Below are 23,258 nucleotides of genomic sequence, written 5' to 3'. Positions count from 1 at the left end.
CCCCGAGTTGGTGGCTCTGCGCAGAGAGAACGGCCCCCTGAGTGAAGCCCCTGGTGGCACACTTAGGAGTTGTGTTCCCTGATGGAAGGACCAGGACCAGGGAGGGCAGGGATGGGGAGTGGGAGAGGCTGCCAAGGCTGGAGGGGCTAGCCGAGCCTGGCAGGGAAAGTGGGGTCTAGTCCTGGTTCCACCTCCGTGAGTTGACTCTCTGAATGTCCGTTTCCTTTGTTTGAAAAATGGGGAAATACTTGGCAGGTTTCAGTCATAGGATGTCAAGATGATGCAAGTGAAAATGCATTCTCCCACCATGATTTTTAATTATTTTTTTGAATAGGAAATGCATATATAGGGTATAAAATCTGAAAGGTACCAGAGAGCAAATGATGAAAAGTAAGCCTGCCTCAGCCCTATGTAATGTACACACTCTTTTTTTCCTTACCTTTTTTTTTGTAACAATATATCTTACAGGCTATTCCCTATTGGAACATAAACCCTGCCTTATGCTCCTTTTAATGGATAAACCATTCACAAAGGGCAAAAATTCAAGAACTTTAAAAGAGCTGACAGCAAAGTGTCCCTCCTCTGCCTCTGGCCCATCCATTGCCCTCCAAATAAGCGAGCATTGTTACCCATTTCATCAGTATCCCTCCTGAGATGGTCTGTGCCAGAAAATGCAGGCTTATATTCTTTTTCTCACCTTTCTCTTTATTTTTATAAAATGGCATACTAAACATACTTTTTAAAACCTTTCTTTTTCTCTAAAAGATTTTATATATATATATACACACACACACACACACGTATATATATATCAGGGAGCTTATACCAGGACACAGTAAGTCTCCTTATTCTTTTTTTGCTATTGCAAAATATTCCATTGTATGGATGGACTATAGTTTCTTTATATAGTCTATTGCTGGACATTTCAGCAGTTTTCATTTCTCTTCAGGGGTAGAATATGCTGCCATGAATTACTTTGTCCATGTGTGAGTTTACATGAAGGATGATACAGAAGCACAATTGCTAGGTCAAAGGAGATACGCATTTCCACTTTTGATAGTTATTGCCAAGCTGCATTCTGTAGGGATTAGACCAATTGATATTCATACCAGCTATGCTGAGAATGCCTATGACCACGCTCTGGCCAATTAGTATGTTGTTTATCCATTCAACAAATAGTTTTTTAACTCTATTCTGTGCCAGGGTCTCTGCTGTGTGCTGTGGATTAAGCAGTGACCAAAATAGACCAAAAAAACCTTGTGTTGATGGGCTTACGGTCTAGCAGGGGAGATAGATATAAACTAACTGAATGAATAAAATGTATAGCAAGTTAGACGGTGACAATATCTAAGGAGAAAAAGGAAGCCATCAGGGAAGATCAGAGAGCTCTTAGGAAAGTGATAGTGCAATTTCAGAGTATTTAAGGATGGCCTTGCTGAAAAGATGACATTCGAACCAAGATCTGAAGGAAGTAAAGGAGTCAGCCAAGTATGACTCTGGGGGAAGAATGATCTTGGCAAGAGTGTACCCGTCGTGTTTAAAGAACAGCAAGGAGGCCCGGATGACAGGAATCAGGGGGACAGGAGGAGACGATGTTGGGGATACACTAGGTGGGGCAGGAGGAAGATGAGACCATGAAGGGCCTCGTGGGTTGCACGGAGGCCATGCTTGTTGGCCGTTGTAAGGACTCTGGCTTTTATTCAGGATGACATGGAAGCCATTGAGGGTCCAAGAAGGATGGTCCAAAAAACATAGCTGGTTTATATTTTGACACGATTTTATCTCTAGTTCCTGTGTTGACAGGGACCTGTAGGAAGCAACAGTGAAGGGAGGTGAGATAGGAAACCATTGCAGTTATCCAGGGGAGATGCTGGAGGCTGTGACAGAGAGGGATGTTACAGAGGAGGTGGTGAGAAGTGGTGGGATTCTGGATACACTTCATAGGCAGAACAGATAGGATGTGTTACAGATGGGAAGACAAGGCAGAGCAAGAGAAGCCAAAGAAGGATCCAAGGCTTCTGACATGAGCATCTTTAAGGGATGGGCTCCTATTGACTGAGAAGGGAGAGATTTCAGGAGAAGCAGGTTTGGGAGGAGGAAGGTCAGGGCTTTGGCTTTGGATGTGTTATATTTAAGATACTCGCTAAACCTCCAGGTGGAGATGTTGAGAAGCAGCTGAAACCATGAGTGTGGATCTCAAGGGGAGGGTCCAGGATACGGAGGTAGATTTGAATGAATGAAATAACTGAGGGAACTAGTGTTGAAAGAAAATAAAAGTCCGAGAACTGCGTCCCAAGGTGTCCAGGGTTTAGAGGTCATGCAGATGTGGAACCAGCAAAGGAAAGTCAGAAGCCACAGCCAGGAAAGTAAAAGGAAAATCAGGGGAGTGGAGTGTCCTGGAAACCTCTATAGAAAACCTGTTCTGATAAACAAAATGTGGTGTAGCCATACTGTGCAGTATTATTTGGCCATAAAAAGGAATGAAGTACTGATACAATGTGGATGAACCTTGAAAACATTATACTACATGAAAAAAGTCACCAAAAAAACCCATGTTATATGATACCATTTATATGAAATGTCCAGAATAGGAAATCTAGAGAGACAGAACGTAGATACATGCTTGCTTAGGGCTGCAGGGTGTTTAATCAAGGGTGTGGCATGTTTTTGGGGTGTGTGTGTGTGTGTGTGTGTGTGTGTGTGTGGTGATAGAAATGTTTTAGAGTTGAAGGTTGTGATGGTTGTACATGTCTGTGAGCATACTAAAAACCATCAAATTGTGTACTTTAAATGAGTGAATTCAATGATATATGAATTGATCTCAATAGAGATGTGATTTTTTAAATGCAAAAAAAATATCAAACTATTCCAAAAGGAGGCAGTTGTCAGCTGCATCGAATGCTCATGGATATGAGAAAAAGACTAAGAATTAACCATTAGATTGGTGACCTCAACAAGAGCTATTTCAGTGACTAAAGGGGCAGAATCCTGATACGGGGATGTCTAAGAGAGAACAGGAGAAGAGAGATTAGAGACAGTGGCTAGAGGAACTCTGGAGTTTCACTCTAAAGAGGTCAAAGAAACAGGCTGGTGGCAGGAGCCCAGTGGAAGGCTGAGAAAAAAACATAGCTTGTTCATATGCGGATGACAAAAACCCAGGAAGAAATGGCAAAATGATGATGCAAGAGGTAGAAGGGGGAATTGCTGAAGCCACCATGTGTCCTCTAGTCAGCAAAGGGCAGGGCATCCCCTGCCCAGGTGGAGGACTGGTTTGAGCTGGGAGCCCAGATAAGTATCCATGGAAACAGCAGGGAAGACAGAACCTGGGTGTGGAAAGGGGTACATGGGAGTACCCAACAACACCCATGTACCCAACATAGGAGCTTGCCAACCTTCTTTTCTGATTGCTTTGTTTTCTCAGTGAGATGGGAGGATGAGGATGGAAAGGGTGTGAAATAGTTGTCCAGAAGAGTGCATGGACCATGGAAATATTCTGTGATTGCCAAGCGGCACTAAGGGCTTGCTTGGAGATTTGTGGTTATAAATTTAAAGTGAGACATTTCCCTAGCCACGCTGAGCCACATAAGTGCAGGTGCAGAACAGGTGAGTGTTTGCGTGTAGCCAGAGCGAGGGGTTTGCTAGGTGACTACAGGGAAACATGAGAGAGCAGAGAGTGAAAAGTGTAAGGGCTGTTTACAAAAATGGGGCAAGAAATTTAAGTTGGGTAAGGAGAGGTGCAGGGGAGAGTAAAGAGAAGGCATGATGAATGGAACACAGGTTATGATGGAGCCAAAGAATTACTGGAGTTTAGGTACTAGACAGAGGGGGGCGAGCTGGAGGTTAGAAGGTGGTCAGAGAGTGGGCTGTCTGTAGGTAGGATTATATGGAATTTGCATTTATTGGTAATGTGTAGCCAAGGGAGACTGGAGACAAGGTCACTGGAGGAGAGAGACTCAAGGAATGAAGAGGAGAGTGTGTTGGAAGAATTACCTATATTGATACTGAAATCCAGGAATTATGATTGATTTTAATGACTTTTTATAGATCCTAGAGACTGATCCTTTGTTGGGGAAGTAAATATCAAGTATCTTAATGCCGCTGAACTTATCAATCTTTTCCTCCTGGATTTTATTCTGTGTTTTATTTTAGAAATCTTTCTCTATGCTGAGTCATAAAGATAGTCTCCTATATTTTCTTCTAAAGAGTTCACAGTTTTTCCTTTCACATGTAAGTTAGTAATCCCTGTGGAACTAATTTGGGGGCATGGTGTGAATTAAGATATCAATGGACTTATTTTTATTTATGAATCACTAATTATTCTGTTATCATTTATTAAATAGCTTATCCTTTCTTACTGAACTGTGGTGCCATCTATGTCCTAAATCGATTTTCCTTCTATTTGCGGATCTGTTTCTAGACTCTTTGTTTTATTCCCTTGATCTATTTGATAATCTCTATGCTAACATGACATTGTTTGAATCACTACAACTTAATAACTGATATAGACAAGTGTATAGGGCAAGCCTCCCCTCCTCTCTTGTTCATCAGGGGAGCACTGGCTATTCGGCCTTCTGTGTTTCCATAAGAATTTTAGAATCCACCTATAAAGCTCCATTCAAACAAACACACGCACATCTTTGGGGGTTTTGATTAATATTACAATTAACTTATACATCAATTTGGAGGAGAATTCACATCTTTATGCTACTGAGTCTTCATCCATGAATACAATTTATCTCTCCATTTAGGTAGATCTTCTTTAATGCCTTTCAATAAAAGTTTATAATTTTCTCAATAAAGGCCACCTACACTTGTTGTTTTCATTCATTCAATAAGTATTTATTCAGCATCTACTATGTACCAAGCACTGTTCTAGGTTCTAGAGATGCCACAGTAAACAAAGCGGACAAGAATATCCATACTCATGGAGGGAGAAGAAACTGGGGAGTGGGCAATAAACAGTAATTATAAGTATGTTAGAAAAAATAAGTATGTTAGAAGATGATAAGTGGAATGAAAACAAATATATATACAGGGAAACATAAGAGGGCTAGAGTGGAAAGTGTAAGGGGTGTTTATATATATATATATCTGGGACATTATGCTGTAGACCAGAAATTGACACATTGTAACAGACTATTCTTAAATTGAAAATAAATAAAATGCTTATTCTCTGCACACTTGCAGGGGGTAAAAAAAGATGATAGGTGGAAAATACAGAGAAAAATAAAACTGATAAGAAATTTGGGGGTAGAGAAGGTGTGATTTTAAATGGAGTGGTCACAGTAGGCCAAAATAAGAAGGTGGAGTTTAAGGAAGGACTTGAAGAGGTGAGGGGATGAACCATTTGGATGATCAACTGTAGCTTATTTCTAGGTACAATTTATATTTGTATTGTAAATTGTATCTTTTGTTACGTCTTCTTTTTGTTGAGATAGAGAAATGCAATTGATATTTGCATGTAGATCTTTGTCTTTGGATTCGCTGTTTATTTAATTTTCCTGTAGATGCAGACATCTTATGTAAACAGTGACTTTAATTTTTCCTAGCCAATCTTTATGTATTTTGTTTCTTTTTCTCACTTTACTGCACTGACTAGAACCTGAAGTTCAGCCTTGAGAATGTAAACAGTGGTAATGGGCAGTCTTGTCTTGTTCTTTATTTTAAGGAAGTGTTTCCAGTGTCTCACCATTAAAAGTGTTGCTAACTATAACTATTTGGTAGCTATACTTCATCAGGTTAAAAACAGTTGGTATGAGAGTTTTTTATTTTTTTGTTTCTTTTTCATGGACAGATATTGAATTTCCCATGTTGCTTTCTTCTACATGTATTGCATTGATTATATGGCTTTTCTCCTTTAAACTGTAATGCACTGAATTTCATTCATGGATTTTTTTTACTACTGAACTACTCCTGGCATAAACCTAACTTGATGATGATTTACTATCTTCTTTATATGCTTCAGGATTTGCTTTGTTAATATTTAGGATTTTTGCATTTATATTCAACACTGATTGGCTTGTAATTTTCTTTTCTTACAATGTGTTTGTATGATTTTGACAATCAGCGGTATACCGGCCTCAAACAATTAGATGGGGCATGTTCTTTCTTTTACTATTTGCTGAATAAGTTTGTATGAGTTTGCAATAATTTGTTCCTTGAAGATTTCTTATAATTTGCTTTTAGTTTATGGGGTTGATGAAGAGAGGAGTTTTAAGCCATTTATTTAAATTTTAATGATCATAAGACTATTCAGGCCTTTCTGTTTTGGTGAGTTACATTTTTTTAAGGAATTTGTACACTGTACCTAAGTTTGCAAATTTGTTTCCATAACGTTTATAATGTTCTCTTATCTTTTTGGTCTCTGCTGTATCTTTAGCTGTGAACCTTTTCCATTCCGATATTAACTGTGTCATCTTTTTCTTTGATGAGTTTTGCCAGCAATTTTTCACTTTCACTAGTCTTTCCTAAAAACTGTCAGCTCTATCAGTCCTTTTCTGATGTTTTGCATTACATTAATTCTGCATTTATCTTCATTATCTCCCTTCTTAATTCTTTGGGTTTATTTTGTTGTTCTTTTCTCATTTCTTAAGTTGGATGTTTAGTTCATTAATTGTTGACCTTCTTCTTTACTAATGCTATGTCATTTCCTTAAAATACTGCTTTTCCTGTACCTCACATTATTATATGTCACGTTTTCATTATCACTCGGTTCCAAGGATTGTTAAATTTCCGTTATGATTTCTCTTTCAATACATGGGCTGTTTAGAAGTGTGTTTCCTTATTCTTTACCTGCAAATTAACTTTATGAGGTATAATTGGTATATGATAAAATATGCGTAAAGTATACAATTAGAAACGTTTTGACATATGTATACACTGACGAAATTATCACCACAGTTGAGATAATGAAGGTTTTCTTCATCCCTGAAAGTTTCCTCATGCCCCCTGGACTCTCCCCCTCCCTCCCCTTATCTTCATCCTCAGGCAAATGTTGATCTACTTTGTGTCATGGGAGATTTGTTTGCATTTTCTAGAGTTTTGTATAAGTGGAATTATACCATGTGTGCCTTTTTTGTCTAGCTTCTTTAGCTCAGTATAATTTTTTTCATTTCATCCATGTTGTTGTGTTTATCAACAGTTCATTTCTTTTTATAGCTGAATATATTCCTTTGTATGACTATAGCAAATGTGTTTGTGTCTTCATCTCTTGATAGACATTTGGATTGTTTCCAGTTTTTGTCTATTACGAATAAAGTCTTATAAACATTTATATATAAGCCCTTGTATGAGCAAGTGCAAAAAATAATTAGGAGTGGAATGGTTGTTGGATCATATGGTAAGTGTATACTTCGTAAGTAATTGCCTATTTTCCAAAGTGGTTGTACCATTTTACATTTCCCACCAGCAGTGTATGAGAGTTGTAGTTCCTCTACATTCTCATCAGCACGAGAATGATCTATGCTTTTAATTTTAGCCATTCTATTAGGTGTGCAGTGGTATCTAACTGTGGTTTTAATTTACATATCCCCAATGACTAGTGATGTTGAACATCTTTTCATGTGTTTATTTGCCATCCATGTTTTCTTGGGTGAAGTGTCTTTTCAAATTTTCCACCTTCACCCCCTCCTTTTTATTGTGTTATTTTTTTTATTACTGAGTTGTGAGAATTCTTTATACATTGTGAATAAAAATCAGATAAATATTTTGCAAAAAATTTTCCCAGTCAGTGGCTTGTCTTTTCATTCTCATAATTGTTTTTTGAAGAGTACAAGTTTCTAATTTTGATAAAATCCAATTTATAATTTTTTTCTTTTGTGTATTGTGCTTTTGGTGTCATAGCTAAAAATATCTTTACCTACCCCCAAGGTCACAGAAAATTTCCCCTTTTTTCCTACAAGTTTTGTATTTTTAAGATTTACATTTAGGTGTAGGATCCACTTTGAGTTAATTTTGTACATGAAAGAGAAATATGGATTCAAGGCGTTTTGTTTTGCAATACATACATATTCACCTGTTCCAGCATTATTTCTTTTAAACTTTGTACAAAATCAGTTGTTTATATATGTGTGGGATTATTTCTGGACTCTTTATTCTGTTCCATTGATTCTTTGGTCTAGCTTTTATGCCAGTACCACACTGTTTCAATTACTGTTGCTTTATAGTAATTCTTGAAATCAGGTAATGTAGGTCCTCCAACTTTGTTTCTTCTTTTTCTTTGCAATTCCATATGAATTTGAGCTAGTCAATTTCCGACAAGCCCATTGAGATATTGATTGGGATTACTTTGAATCTATAGATCAATTTGGGAAACTTGATATCTTAACAATATTGAGTCTTCCAACAGATGACCAAGGTAAATCTCTCCATCTAAATCTTTATTTAGAGTTTCCTCGATCTCTTTCATCAGTATTTTGTAGTTTTTGGAGTACAGATCTTTCACATCGTTTGTTCAGATTTATCCCTTAGAACTTCTTTATTTTGATGCTATTGCAAATGCTGTTTTAAATTTCAGTTTCCAATGATTTGTTTCTGGTATATATAAGCATGAATTTTTGTATAACTGATCCTGTAGCCTGCAGCCTTGCTAAAGTCACTTCAGTAGTTCTAGTAGCTTTTTAAAGAGTCCATCAGATTATCTTTATAGACAATCATGTCGTCTGCAAATAAAGACACTTTTCATTTATTCCTTTCCAATTGGGATGTCTTCTATTTATTTTTCTTGCCTGGATATACTGGCTAGACCTTCCAGTAGTACAATGTTAAATAGTAGTAATGGCGAAGATGGACATCTGTCTTGTTCCTGATCTTAGGTGGAAAGTACTCAGTCTTTCACCATAATGTATATATGTATTTATGTATGTATGTATGTGTGTGTAGCTATAAGTCTTTCATAGGTGCCTTTTATCAGGTTGAGGAAATTCTCTACTATTTTTAGTTACTGAGAGTTTTGATTTAACATCCAGAAATGGATATTAGATTTTGTCAAGGGTTTTTTCTGCATCTAGTAAGATGATCATTTTTTTTTTAAGTTTAATATGATGAATTACATCAGTTGGTTTCCTGAGGTTAAACTAACCCTACATTTCCCAGGTAAACCTCACTTGGTCATGGTGTAATATCTTTTTTATATATTGTTGGACCAATAATAAAATTTTGTTTAGAGTTTTTTCATTTATATTCATAATGAATATTTGTCTCTAGTTTTCTTGTAACTTTTTTGTAGGGTTTTGGTATCAGATATGCTGATATAATGACCTCATAGAATGAGTTGGGAGGTAGCTCCAATTCTTCAAATTTTTAGAAGCATTTGTGTGGAATTGTTATTACTTCTTCCTTAAATGCTTGGTAGAATTCACCAGTGAAGCCATCTGAGCCTGGACTTTCTTTGTGGCAAGTATTTTAACTGTAATTTCAATATCTCTGATAGATTATTCTATTATCTACTTTGTCTAGAATGAACTTCGGTAATTTGTATTTTTCAAAGAATTTGCCCATTTCTTATAAGTTGTTGAATTTGTTGGCATAAAATTGTTCATAATATTCTCTATCCATTTACTATCTCTAGAATCTGTAGTGATGTCACCACTCCTATTTCTGATGTTGGTAAATTATGTCTTCTCTCTCTTTTTTCCTGATCAGTCTGGCTACAGGTTTATGCTTTTTATTGACCTTCCAAAAGAACCCATTGGTTTCATTGATTTTCTCCATTGCTTATCTGTTTCCTATTTTGATATTTATTAGTTCTTTTTTTCTGCTTAGTTTTGAGTTTAATTTCCTCTCCTTTTTCTACTTTCCTAGAGTGGAAGCTGAGGTCATTGATTTAAGACCTTTCTTTCATCTAAAACAGACTTTTAGTATTATACATTTCTCCCTGAGTACTGCTTTAGGGTCATACCACAAGTTGTGATATGTTGTGTTTTCATTTCTATTTAATTAAAAATACTTTCTAATTTCCCTTTTGAGTTTTTTAACCCATGTACTATTTAGTTTCAAAAATTGGGGTATTCTCTTAGGATCTTTCCATTTTTGATTTCTAATTTAATTCAATCGTTATCAGAGAACACATACTTTGTATGACTTGAATGCTTTTGAATTTATTGAGACTTGTTTTATGGCCCAGAAAATAGCCTAACTTGGTAAATGTTTTACATGACTTGGGAAGAATGTGTATTCTGTTGTTGTTGGATGTAATGTTCTATAAATATCAAACAAGTCAAGTTAGTTGATAAGTGTTGTTTGAGTCTAGTATATCCTGACTGATTTTCTGCCTATTTTTTCTCTCACTGAGACTAAGGTACTAGAATGACCAACTGTTATTGTGGATTTGTCTGTTTCTCCAAATTGAGGCTCTATTAGTCTTGCTTCACTTAATTTGAAAAACTGTTACCAGGTACATAGATATATAGGATTATTATGTCCTCTTGTTTAATTGGCCCCTCTCTTATGAATTCATGAAATCTACTTTGATAATAATATTGTCATTCCAGCTTTCTTTTGACAATTATTAGCATGATAAATCTTTTCTACTGTTTTACTTTCAAGGCATTTCTTATAGACAGCATATAGTTGTCTTTTTTTTTAAATCTGATCTGATCATCTCTTCCTTTTAATTGACATATTTAGACTACTTACATTTAATGTGATTATTAATATGATTAGGTTTGATATTTGCTTTCTATTTGTTCTGTCTCTTTTTTATTCTTCCTTTTTTCCACTTTCAGATTATTCAGGGGTTTTTTATTATTATTCCATTTTATCTCATTTTTGGCTTATTAACAAACCTGTTTTGTTACTTTAGTAATTGCTTTAGGATTTAAAATACACATCTTTAACTTATTGCAATCTACCTCCAGTTATACCACTTCATGCTATTATTATGAATGTAATTTTTATATATTTTATATAATACAGAGTACATTATTTTCATTTAAACAATATTTTTAAAGAGATTTAGATTATATGAAAAACATGTTATATATTTATCCATATAGTTACTATTTCTACTGCTCTTCATTTTTTCCATAGATCTAGATTTCCATCTGGTGTTATTGTTCTTATGCCTGAAAGGCATCCTTTAAAATGTCTTATATTTTTTGAAAGATATTTTCACTGAGTATAGAATTATAGGTTGACAGTATTTTTTTATTGTTGTTTTTGTTAATGTTGTTTTAAGATGTTGTTCCACTGTCTTTTCTCTGCATTCCCAATAAGGAATCTGATACTATTGTTGTCTTTTTCCTCTGTACCTACCATTTCTTTTTATCTTTGGCTGCTTTTAAATTTTTTCTTTGTTATTCATTTTTAGCAATTTGATTATGATGTGCTTTGGGGTAGTTTTCTTTGTGTTTCTTGTGCTTGGAGTTCATTGATCTTTTTGGATCTAGGAGTTTACAGTTTTTGTTACATTTGGAAAGTTTTTTTTACCATTATTTCTTCAAAAAAATTTTTGACCCTCCTCCTTTGGGGACTCCAGGTACCCAGATATTAAAATGTTTGAGGTTATCCTGCAGCTCACTGAATCCTTTCATTTTCTTGGATTTTTTTTTTCTGTTTTTTATTTTGGATAGTTTTTGCTGCTGTGCCTTCAAGTTCATTAATCTTCTCTTCTGAAATATTTCATCTGTTGTTAATCCCTTCTAATATATTTTTCATCTCAGGCATTGTAGTTTTCATGTCTACAAGTTCGATTTGTATCTTTTTGATATCTTCCATGTCTCTGCTTGAATTTTTGAACATGCCAAATACAATTATAATAACTCTTTTAATGTCCTTTTCTGGTAATTCTAACATCTGTGTCTATTCCATGTCAGTTTCACTTGAATGGTTATTCTCCTCATTTGGGATCTTTTTTTGTGGGTGTATGCATGTTGGCATGCCTGTTGTGAATTTTTCCTTATTGTGTGGTGGATATTTTTGTATTCCTGTAAATCTTTGTTCTGCGATGCAATTAAATTACTTGGAAATAGTTTGATCTTTTTGAGTCTTGCTTTTACGATTTATTAGATGGGTTTGCAGCAATACTCAATCTGGAACTCATTTTTCCCCACTACTAACGTAAGTCATTCCTGAGTACTCTACCCATTGTCCCGTGGATTATGAGTTTTTTTCAGTCTAGCTAGTAGAAACAGGCATTATTCCCATCTCTATGAGAGCACCGACTGTTCCTTTTATTTCTTTTGAGTGATTCTTTCCTTGGCATTGGTTAGTTTCCTCCAAGGGGACCCTTCGCAAGTTTCTGATTTCCCTTTCTATGCACTTCTCTCATTTGTGAGACTCTCTCCTATGAGTCTAGCTACTGTGATCTCCCTGGATTCTCAATTCCATCTCCTCAACACTAGAAGTTTGTTGTGCTCTGTCTCAGTTCCCCATGCCTATGCTGAAGCCTGGAAACTCTCAAAGCAGTCTGCTGGGACATCTGTCAAATCTACCTCATCTATTACCCATCTTTCAGAGGTCACTGTCCTTTGTTGTCTAATGTCTCAGAAAATGTTGCTTCGTGTATTTTGTCTGGTTTGTTTTGTTTTCCGACCACAGATAAATGTGGTCTGTGTTACTCTATCTTGGCTAGAAGCAGAAGTGTGTTTCTTAATTTCCAAACATGTCATACTTTCCTAGTTATTTTTGTTACTAATTTCTAACTTAATTGTGAGTTCAAGTGGGTCTACCATTTTATATATGCCCACTATATCAGGGTTGTTAATTGTGTTGTTCAGATCTGTCTTCATTTATCTTTGTCTGCTTGACCTATTAAAAACAGAGAGATGAGGTTATAATCTTCAACATGAACTTTCAGCTTACCTTTTTAGGTTTAATCAGTGATATCCCACATAGATAAGCTAAAAGTTCATGTGAAAGATTAATATATAATTATGTATTATATATCTTATTGACTATTTCATTATGTATGGACAAGTTTTAAAATCTTATAGCTTCCTCCTGAATTGAACCTTTTATCAATATTGATCCTTTATTTGTAATAATATTTTTGCTTTAAAGTTATTTTATCTGATATTATTTAAAGGCTCTCTCAAGTTACTTTTGGTTATATTTGCCTCATATGCCTTTTTCCATCCTTTTATTTTCAACCGTAATGTGTCCTTATGTTTCAGATATTTCTCTTTTAGCAGTATATTGCTGGATTAATTTTTTTAATCTAGTCTATTTTTAACAGGTAAGTTTAGCCCATTTACTTTCCTGAGATTATTTATTTCAACTATTTTCTATCATCTTGCTTTATGCTTTCTGTTTATTCCACTTCTTCTATGTTTCTTTGTTTTCCTTCTTACTATTTAAAAATTGAGTATTTTGTTTGATATAGTGTATTTCTTATTCAACTTTTTCCCATTACTGGCTTAGAAGTTTATTTTCTTCATTTCTATGCTTTTAGTTATTACTCTTGAAATTTACAGTATAGTCTTAACAAAGTCATAATTCCTTTCCCAACTTATTTTAGGATCTTTGACGGTGTACTGGAGCTGGCTCATACTGATCCACACAAGCTAATTGTTAGCATCTTTTCTCAATCCTGTATTTAGTGACATCACATTGGTTGCTTGAAATCAGCCATGGTGGAAATCAACAAACATTATAAATCAGAAGGCTTTCCCTCTCTGGAATTGGTTGTTAAACATTTACCAGCACACCACTGATATTAGACCATTCTGTTACCCCTGCCCCATTTATAAGCCATGTAGTACAGATTTTTAATTGCTTTAAAATTCTACACTTTGTTATTATTCTTTTTGTTACATATGAACAATTTTTCTTTAGATTTACTAAGTTTTTTGCTCTACTCTTCCTTCTTTTATCTCACAACTTCTTCTGGGGTCATTTTCTCTCTTTCTGAAGTACATCTTTTAGGAGTTTGTACTTTAGTGAAGGTCTGTGGTGGTAAACAGCATACTCACTTTTGTTTTGCTATTAATGTCTTTATATCACTCTCTTTCTTGAAAGATGGTTTTCCTAGCAACACAATTCTAGATTGATAATTATTTTCTACTTAGCACTTTGAAAATATTTCCATTATTGCTGTTGAAAAGCACAGCACAGTTGGCATTCTATTGTGGGTAAACTCTTTCCCCTTTCTGTGTATAAGAACATCTCTTTGTCTTTGGAGTTCTTCAGTTTCATTCTGTATGTGTTCTGCAGTTTCATTCTGTGTGTAGTTCTGGATTTTTTGAAAATCCTGCTTAGTATTTGCTGACCTACTTGTATCTATGGATTTATATCTTTTATCACTGCTGGATAATGTTAGCCTTTGTCTAACATTACATCTCATTCATTTTCTCTCTTTTCTCATTCTGGCACTCCAAATGACACCCCAATTTGGACTTTTATTCTATCCTCCATATAGCCTAAATAACTTTATGTTTCTAACCTATTTTTCTCTTCATACTACATTTTGGGTAATTATTTTTATTCATCTTCCAGTTCACTAATTCTCTCTTTAGCTGTATCTAAGCTATTGTTTAATTCATCCAATGAATAACTTCTAATTTTGGTGATTTTATTTTTCATTTATAGAAGTTTTATTTAGCTCTTTTTCAGACAACTTGGGTGGTCGCTTGTTGCTTACTCATTTTTTAAAATTAACTTTATATTTCTTTAAAGTTGTTTTGCTTATTTGACATTTTGTATTTGGTAAGTGCAATACCTGAAGTCCTTGGGGTTCTAAATCTGTTGTTTATTATTTCTGCTGACTCTCATTCATGAGGCTTGTTTCTTGATTTGGTGTTTTTGTTGTTGTGGTGTAGTGATCATTTTAGCTCATATTTTATTGAATCAAATCAGGTCCAAAATGGGGTATACTTTCCTCTGGAAGGATCTGTGTTTGATTCTAACAATAATAGGAAGTACTACCCACCTGGGACCTTTTTGGATTCCTCCAGGGCCCTCCTCTGAGGTGTCTCTGTTCTCCCTCCCCATGTTTATATTGTCATTTGTCATAGTACAGCCTTACTATTTGTGTTAGCTTATAATTCATGGCTCTCACTCAGATTTTAACTCACTTGTTTTAGTTTTTAATATCCTTGGAGATTTTCCTTATTTTTTAGATAAAAGCTCAGGATCTAGTTGTAAGGAAGTCACTTCAAGATATGTAGTCTGCCATAATGCTGGAGGAGGAAGTCATCCATTTGGAATTTACTTTGGTGAAAGGTAGGAAATATGGGTCCATCTATATTTTTTCTGATAGCTGCTAGTTGTCCCAAGAGTGATTACTGAATAATCCATTTTCCCCCACCGATTGTAAGTATCACCCATGCTGCAGTCTAAATGTAATAGTGTGTATTTCTGGACTTCCCATCCTATTTCATCATACCTGCCATCTCTTTATTGACATGGAAATATGATGCTGTTTTAATTTGTGAAGATTTCTAACATGTTTTAGTACCTGGTAGATCTAATACTTCCTCCCCATTTCTCTTATATTTTCCCAATTATTCTTAATTATATTTTTGGTATTAACTTTACAATTAGATTGTTTAGGTCACCAAAAAATTACTTCCTGATGTCATTTTTTAAATTATGGTGAAAAATATGTAATATAAAATTTGCCATCTTTACTATTTTTAAATGTACAGTTCAGTAGTGTTTAGTATATTCACATTGTTGTGCAACAGATCTCCAGAACGTTTTCTTCTGGCAAACCTGAAACTCTATAGCCATTAGACAGTGACTCCCCATTTCCCCCTTCCCTTGTCCTGATAGCCACCATTCTACTTTCTGTTTCTTTGAATTTGGCTACTTTAGATACCTCATATAAGTAGAATCATACAATTTTTATCTTTTTTTGTAACTAGCTTATTTTTACTTAGCATAATGTTCATCCACGTTGCAGCATGTAACAGGATTTCCTCCCTTTATAAGGCTGTATAATATTCCATTATATATATAATACTCCATTATGTATGTATGTGTGTGTCTATAGTTTGTTTTGCTATTCCTCCCTTACTGCCTCTCTTGTGTTAAAGGTTCAGCATGTGTGTTGGGGCATACCTTCAGTTGCTCCAGCAGTTTACAACTTTGCCTTAACCTTTACTTCCTGCTTGTACAGGGTTTCAGGCTCAGCTGGAGATGAGAGACTAGGGCCTTCAGAGATCTTTCCTGTACGTGTGCTCTTCCCTGCATGTACACATGGCCTTCTAGACATCCAGGAATATATAAGAGCTTTTCAGAGCCCTCTATGAACATCTTATTCCCACTTTTTTCTTAAAAATTTTTGGCCAGACTCTTGTTTTCTCCAAACAATACATTGCCTCAAGCAACAGCAGTGTTAAACAACTGCCACTTGTTTTCAGCAAACACCCTCAGGATAGGGCATTTCCCACTAAGACATCTCTGAGTCAGGTCAAATAACAAGTCCTGCAAAGGGGGCTGTCAGACTAATCACATAGTGACATTTGGCTGGGAATACAGCTTGTTGAGAAGCTCCAAACTCAATCTGTCCCTTCTAGTGGCTACTAGGCCAACTACCATGGTCGCAAAGACTATTGCACAGCTGGGGAGAAGGGGATGGGAACAGGACAAATAAAAATACTGCAAAGCTCTCTGTTCTTACTAAGATTCAACCATTTTTCTTGAATAAATATTCCTTGGATTGTTGCAAACCTTTTGTTAATTTTCAGAGTTCTGAAAAAGTTGATTTTGACAGTTTTTGCCTGTTGTTCCTATTGCTGTGTGGAGAAATGGATTTTTAAAATCCTTGCTCTGCATTTCTCAAAGTTCTATTCCTGAAATTGATATTTTTAATCTAGGTACAGAATTTTACATTGTTCTCTGTTAAAAATGATGTAGGGGCTTCGGCACAGCATTCATCCAGTCATAGTAATCTTGAATCAGTGAGCACCTGCTGTGGGGCAGGCACTATGATAGATGCTTGGGAAAAGAGAAAGAAGTTTAAACAATAATTCCTGCCCTCTGAAAGCTTACAGAGCAGTTGAGGAGACAAAATATAATTACATAAGCCTTTACATAATGATAAAAGGAACTAGAGGACAGGGTAAGGCTTTAAGACAACACTGTGCAAAAGAACTTTCTATAATGATATAATGTTGTGTGCTGACTAATATGCTAGTCAATAGCCACATGTACCTATTGGGCACTTGAAATGTAGCTACTGTGACTAATGACTTGAATTTTAAATTTAATTTTAATTAACTCAAATTTAAATAACCCCTTGTGGCTACCTTATTGGATATCACAGCTCTAAGACTAAATATTTACGTGATAGGCCAGGATGACTGTGGTACAGAAGTGGGTAGGGAAGACCCCGTCCCATGGGAGGCCCACAGCCCTCCCCCTCTGGCTCCTGTGGGCTGCAGATACTATGGGCTATGGATACTCTCTGGCATGTAGTTGTGTCTGGTGCACAGTGGATATTGTACAGTGACACTGTTGAAATAGGTGGTGTCTGCCACCAGGCAGAGGTAAGCTCTAGTCTCCCCTGTTGTGGGCAATTAGATGCCAAGCCCTCGGTCAGACACAACCTGACAAATGCAATTTGATGAGAAGGGGTTGTGGGAGCTGCAAAGAATCAGCTCTCCTTCCTAGCCCAATGGTCAATGCAATGTTCACTGTTTTTCTCCACAGCCACAAAACAAGTTCACAGAGGCATCTGTCTCCTTCCATGCTTTTCACTAGGGTCTCTGTTTCCACACCGATGCTGCTTCTGTCTAGGGCCCATTCTGACAATTCCTCTTAGGGAACTGAGTTCCTAGAACCTCACTGCTTGGTCAGTGCTGAAGCGGGACTGAGGTTTTCCCTCTTGCCTGCAGAATGAACTGCATTTCCTTCCCCACTCTACCCCTTTCAGAGTGGGGAGCATTTGAGGGAAGGAGAAGCAGAAGGGGTTCATGAGAGATTCCCTCACGTGCCCTTGGGATCCTGTGGGCTGGGATGCCAGTCACAAGGATGAGGATCCCCCAAGTTACCCTTCCTTCAGAGCAAGGACTTATGGGAAGACATCTGGGCAGCTGAGGCCAAGCTCCCAGTCAGAGTGGCCCCCGTGCTGAGGCATGAGTGGAGCTGTGGTCAATGTCCCCAAAGGATATTGAAGGAAAGAGGGAGTGCAGACATGAGCAGACCTGGGGACTGTCAGAGGTGGAGTGGGAGGTGGCTAGTGAGTGAACTGTCTGCAATTTGATGATAAATTCTTACCCTAAAGGGCTATTCAGTGTTGAGGGACTCACACCAACCCGGACTGTCTCGCTGCCTTCGTCATATGACTTGAAACACAGTGTCACCTCCCTCAGCTTCAGTCTCTTCATTTGTAAAATGGAGCTAACTCTGTCTGGGATGCTATAAAGTTAGGTAAGATGCATTTATGCAGGGCCAGCATAGTGCTTGCTGCAGTATTATTTCACCCTCCACCCACCCTCACCTCAAATGATCACCTTCGAGAGTAAGTACAGCTGAGCCTAGACAGCAGCAAGGAAGTTCAGTTGGAGCCAAGGAAGGGCTTCCTGACTCTGACCACAGTTGGATGAGCAGGAGAGGAGTGTGAGCCTCTGCCAGAGCCCTGCGGGGTCTGAGCTGGGAATGGGTCCTTCTCTGAGTAGTTTGGGAACAACACTCAGCCTTCTGTCTGTTCTCTCTGCCTTGGGTCTCTTGGCGCATTGTGGAAGGTGCCAAGCCTTGCCAACTCCCACCTCTTCCTCACGTGACTTACAACTAGGGAGTGCCGGGGCCTCTGGCTTCAGAGGCTGACTCACCCACCCAAGGCCAGAGGAACACACAACTTCTTCTTCCTTCAGTCTCCGGACCCTCACCTTCCCCTTTACATCCCCAAATCACTCACAAGCACACCAGCCTTCCCTGTGACTTCCATCTGCCCATCCATTCCCCAGTCCCCCAGCCCTCCTATTTTTCCTCAATCCCACATCCTCTTCTGTTCTTCCCCTGGAATCCAATATTCTGCATTCAGAGGAACTGCCCAGGGCTGAGGAAACATGTAGGGGATGTGTGTGTATTTGTGTGTCCACACAGGGACAAAGAGGCTTCATGCTCAGGTGACCCACACTCCAACCTGTCCCTGAAGCACCACATGGGGTGCCCAGGGCCTCCCATCAGCATCCTCTTCGTCCCCCTTCCCCTCCCCTCAGGCCCCATTAGGAGAAAGTGGAGTCACCACCACTCATGGGCAGCTGGGGGCCCCTTAGCTGTCTCTCCACCTCCTCTCCCGCTCTCCTCAGGCCCCATGCCCAGCCCCGAGGTTTGGAGAGCCTAGTAAGTGCCCTATCAACATGTTAATCAAATTACTTAGGAGCTAAAATTGACGCTGTTCATTAATTATACAAGATTATGCTAATTGTGCATGCAAATGCATGCAGGGGAACAGAAGGTGTTCAGGCGCATGGTGGGCCATTAGCATAGAGGATGGGGTGTGGGTGCATTGGCATGCTAATGTATGCGCCCCAGCTATTTATAGTCCCCCAGCCCATCTGCACTGCAGCCACCTCTGCCCCACATGGGGATCATGGTGGGGAGGCCAGGTCCAAGCCTGGCAGGTGGCTATGGCCCTGGGGATGCTCAGCCTTGGCTGTGGCCCCAGGCCACGACCAGGAAGTAGCATGGGCCACCACCACTGGGGTGCCACCGCCACTGGGGCCACCCCCATTTAGGCTTGGACTATCACACCAGCCTCCTCATTCGCCTTTCTCTGGCCTAGGCCCTTTGGTGCCTAACTTTCCCTGGAAGCAAACTGACTCTTCAAAATGACACAGCCAATAAGGGACCCTCTGCTGAGTCTCCATCACCCACAGGATCCAAATCCTGCATGATTTGGTGCCCACTCCCTGAGGCTCTGGTGCATAGCTGTCCTCCTCGGTCTTGTCAGGCACCGCTGGGCACCAAGCATGCCATCTACCCTTGGCAGGACTGTTATTCCCTTTGCATGGAGGGCCCCTGCCTCTTACTTCTCTGTGAGGAAAAATGCCCTGGGTCCTCCAAGACCCCAAATGCCCATGATCACATGCAACTTCTAGGAACCCTTCCACCCCTCCCAGGCAGAGTGGCTGCTGCAGATTGCACTTGGCAAGTTATCCTGCCGGGCCCACCATTCTATCTTCTGGCTGTACTTCGAGTTTCTCTCTTTCCTGCTGGATTGTAAGTTCCTTAAGATCTTGTTCACCTCTAGATTCCACTGCTTGTCACATGGAAGGTGCTTAATACATCTTTTTTAATGGTTGTATTGAGGGAATGAGGGAATGAGGGGTCCAGCAGTTTGCATCCTCCTCTGTCCTTGAGCTGGGAGCAGGGAGCAGGGAGCAGCAGAGAGCCGAAAACTGCGGAGAGCACGGACCTTGCCCCAGATGTTCCATTTTCAGAGGCTCATGAGCCCAAAGGCCAGGTCTTTGGGGTGAAAATGAGTGGAGAGCCCCCTCTCCCATTTCCCCATCCCAGGCTTCAGTGCCAACTTGGCACTGGAAATAAATGTCTAGCTTTACTCTACCCTTTGCTCTCAATCTGTTTTCTCTCCCAAGCCTTCACAGGACACTTGTTTTGAACACCTGTCCCAACCCATGTATCTTTTGCATCACTTCCTCCTTCTAGGTCTGCACTTTGTCTGATATGGTAGCCAAGAGCCTCATGTGACTATTTAATTTTTAATATTGAAAATTTAGTTTCTCAGTCACACTAGCCCCATTTCAAGTGCTCAGTATGGTTAGTGGATATCATTTTTGGAAAAGTTCTATCAGACAGCTTTATAACCTAGATACCCTTGCTCCTGACAGTCCTGTAGCTTCAGGCGCCGTTGGGCTCAGTCCAGCTTTTTCAGGTCTTAACAGCTTTCTCTTTGTAAGTGCAGACATAATTTCAGCTCTCAGTAAGTATCTCACAGGGATGTAGTGAGGGAAAGGCTGGTAGAAAAGTTCTATACCTTGATTTCTTAGGATGAGATTCCTAGAAGCAGAGCTGGAGATGGGGAGTCTTGTGAAAGTGATTTATGGGAGGAGAGCTCTGGGGAGAAAAGGAGTCGGAGGCAGGACCGGGCAGGAGAAGGAGCTTAGCGAGGAGATAGTCTCAGCTGAAATCTAGCATCAGCCTGCTCCTTGGGGAGTGCTGAGTGTGAATAGCGCTAAGAGTTGGTTCTCCTTGTGACGTCAGTCTTTCTTCGGCTGTGGGCTGCTGGTGAGGAGCATATGCTTCTGGCTGAGGGCAATTCTCCCGAAGTGGGAGCAACTGTGAGTCCTTTACAGCCAGCACACCCAGCAGCTGCGCACTGAGGGGATCCAGCCAGGCACCAGTCCCCATGATACCTGGACCCAGCCTTCCAAAGAGCAGCTCCATGCCGCTCTCCTCCCCACCTGCTGAGAACCCAGAGCTTAACAGTGGGCTCACATCCATCACCTCCATATTTTCCTTTTCGATTGTCTCTAGAGTAACGCCACGTGCGAGGGGAGCTTTCCTTATGCAGTGGCATCACATCTGAGAAGTTATGTATAGGTCAAATGTTTGCACTTGAGTCATATTCAATCCAGCATTTGCTTCTTTGGTAGGGACTATTCCACTGACAAGGAAGGTTCATTTTAATTTCATCTTGAGTTGTGTTTACAGGGAGGAATGAAAAGCATTTATAGAAACGATTAGAGGGCTAGACTACGTTCAGGATGTGGCAAAGTAGGTGTTCGGTGAACTGCCCTTTCAGGTCCACCCTAGGCGTCAGGGTCCTAATGCGTAACTACCTCCTTTTAAATGCTTTATTAGCTGGATGACCACTGTTCACAGCCCTTCATCTGGTCTTTTATTAAACTTTTATTATGGAGAATGTTGAACATATGGGCAGAATGGAATAATGAACTACATCTGTCCTTCGCTGAACTTCAACAATGATCAACTCTTGGCTCATCTGAAAGTCCTGATCTTGAATCCTGAAAATCTTCTCAGACTGAGAGCAGCTGTCACAATAGCCAAAGGCCCAAAACTAGGGGCAAGGGGACCTGAGTCTCTCCTGTGCCCCCCTGATGCATTTGTAACCTTGAGGAAATCCCCATGAAGTGGCTAACCTGGGACCTGCATAGCTTGCGTGCCTCTCAGGGCTGCTTTTGAAGGAAAGCTTGCTGCACAGTCCTGCAGGGGCAGCCTTGTGGCTGAGGTAGGGTTGGACTCTGAGAACTCCACTTGGAGGGACTTTTCCATGACTCTTGTCAGTGTCTGTGGTTCATAAAGTCCCGGGTTTGTACCATGACTTTGGCGTTTACTGTGACTTTGTAGCTTATCCTTGCTGACCCTTGGTTTTCTCATCTGTAGAGTGGGAATGATTGCAGACCTACCCACCACCTCAGGATTATGAGAGGATTAAACCAGATAATGCATGTGGTAGGCTCTGCAGAATTCCAAGCACTTGCTAAATGCTCGATAGATTAGTTCTGGATCACTTAAAAATTTTTTTTCCATCATTTTGCCTTTTATTTGTAACTCATGCTTGCATTTACGGTGGTTTCTTCTAGTAATTCTAATAGCAGCTCCTAGCACTTGACCTTTCACTGAGGTCCAAATGAGGAATCTGTGCTCCTAGAGAGCCTCGTGGCCACAATAGTGTTGGCACTGGGCACAGGTCCTTGCCCCAGGGCAGGGGATATGTAAAATGCTCACCCTCACCCTCACCCTCTTGTCAACCAGCACTGCTGGCTTGGCCTCATCTTGCTTCCCCAGCCAGGGAAAAGGGGCTTCCCAGGCTTTCTCCAGCCCATAGGGCAGGGGGAGGAGGGGTGACGCTCGGAAACACCCCTCATCCAGGCTTGGGGAGTGGAGGTGCTTCCATGGCTACAAGCAGGATTTCACAGCCCCTCAACAACATGCACATTTTTTCTTGCCTTAGGTCCCTGTAGGGTGTCCCCCTACATCTCCCCCTCCCACTGGGTTCCCTGAGCCTCCCCATTTCCCAGCCCCCACATCTACCTCTGCACAGATGTGGTTTGGAAGATCTGCTGCCCCTCTTTCCTTTTCCCTAACTCCATTCTTATCCTTCCCAAACTGCTCTGCATTGTCCTCCACCCCTCAGTGTGGGACAAAATGTCACCCCATGATGCCAGCCTATGGAGAAGTCTCCTGGACTGTCCCCACGTTATCCTCCCACCCCTCCCTCCAGCCTCCAGGAGTGTGGATGGGTGTGTCTGTCTCCCAGTGGTAGGAAAAGAGGGGCCCAGAGCCCCCTTCCCGAAGCTGAGGGTAGCCAGGCACTGTTGGGAGGAGGGAGAAGTCGGGGCACTACTTTCGGTTCTCCTAGACCAGAGCGGAAGTGGTCCAACTCCAGG

The 23,258-nt window shown here is 39.6% G+C and overlaps 1 protein-coding gene across 5 annotated transcripts in view; it reads left to right on the top strand.

Moving 5' to 3' along the window:
* EBF4 (EBF family member 4) overlaps nucleotides 1-23,258 on the top strand; it is a 50,259-nt gene that overhangs the window by 13,612 nt on the left and 13,389 nt on the right. The window lies entirely within an intron of this gene.

This window comes from Vicugna pacos, chromosome 19 (genome assembly GCF_048564905.1).
Source record: "Vicugna pacos chromosome 19, VicPac4, whole genome shotgun sequence".
In the NCBI taxonomy this organism is placed as follows: domain Eukaryota; kingdom Metazoa; phylum Chordata; class Mammalia; order Artiodactyla; family Camelidae; genus Vicugna; species Vicugna pacos.
Note: the sequence above shows the minus strand (reverse complement) of the source record. Positions and strands in the feature narration are given on the sequence as shown.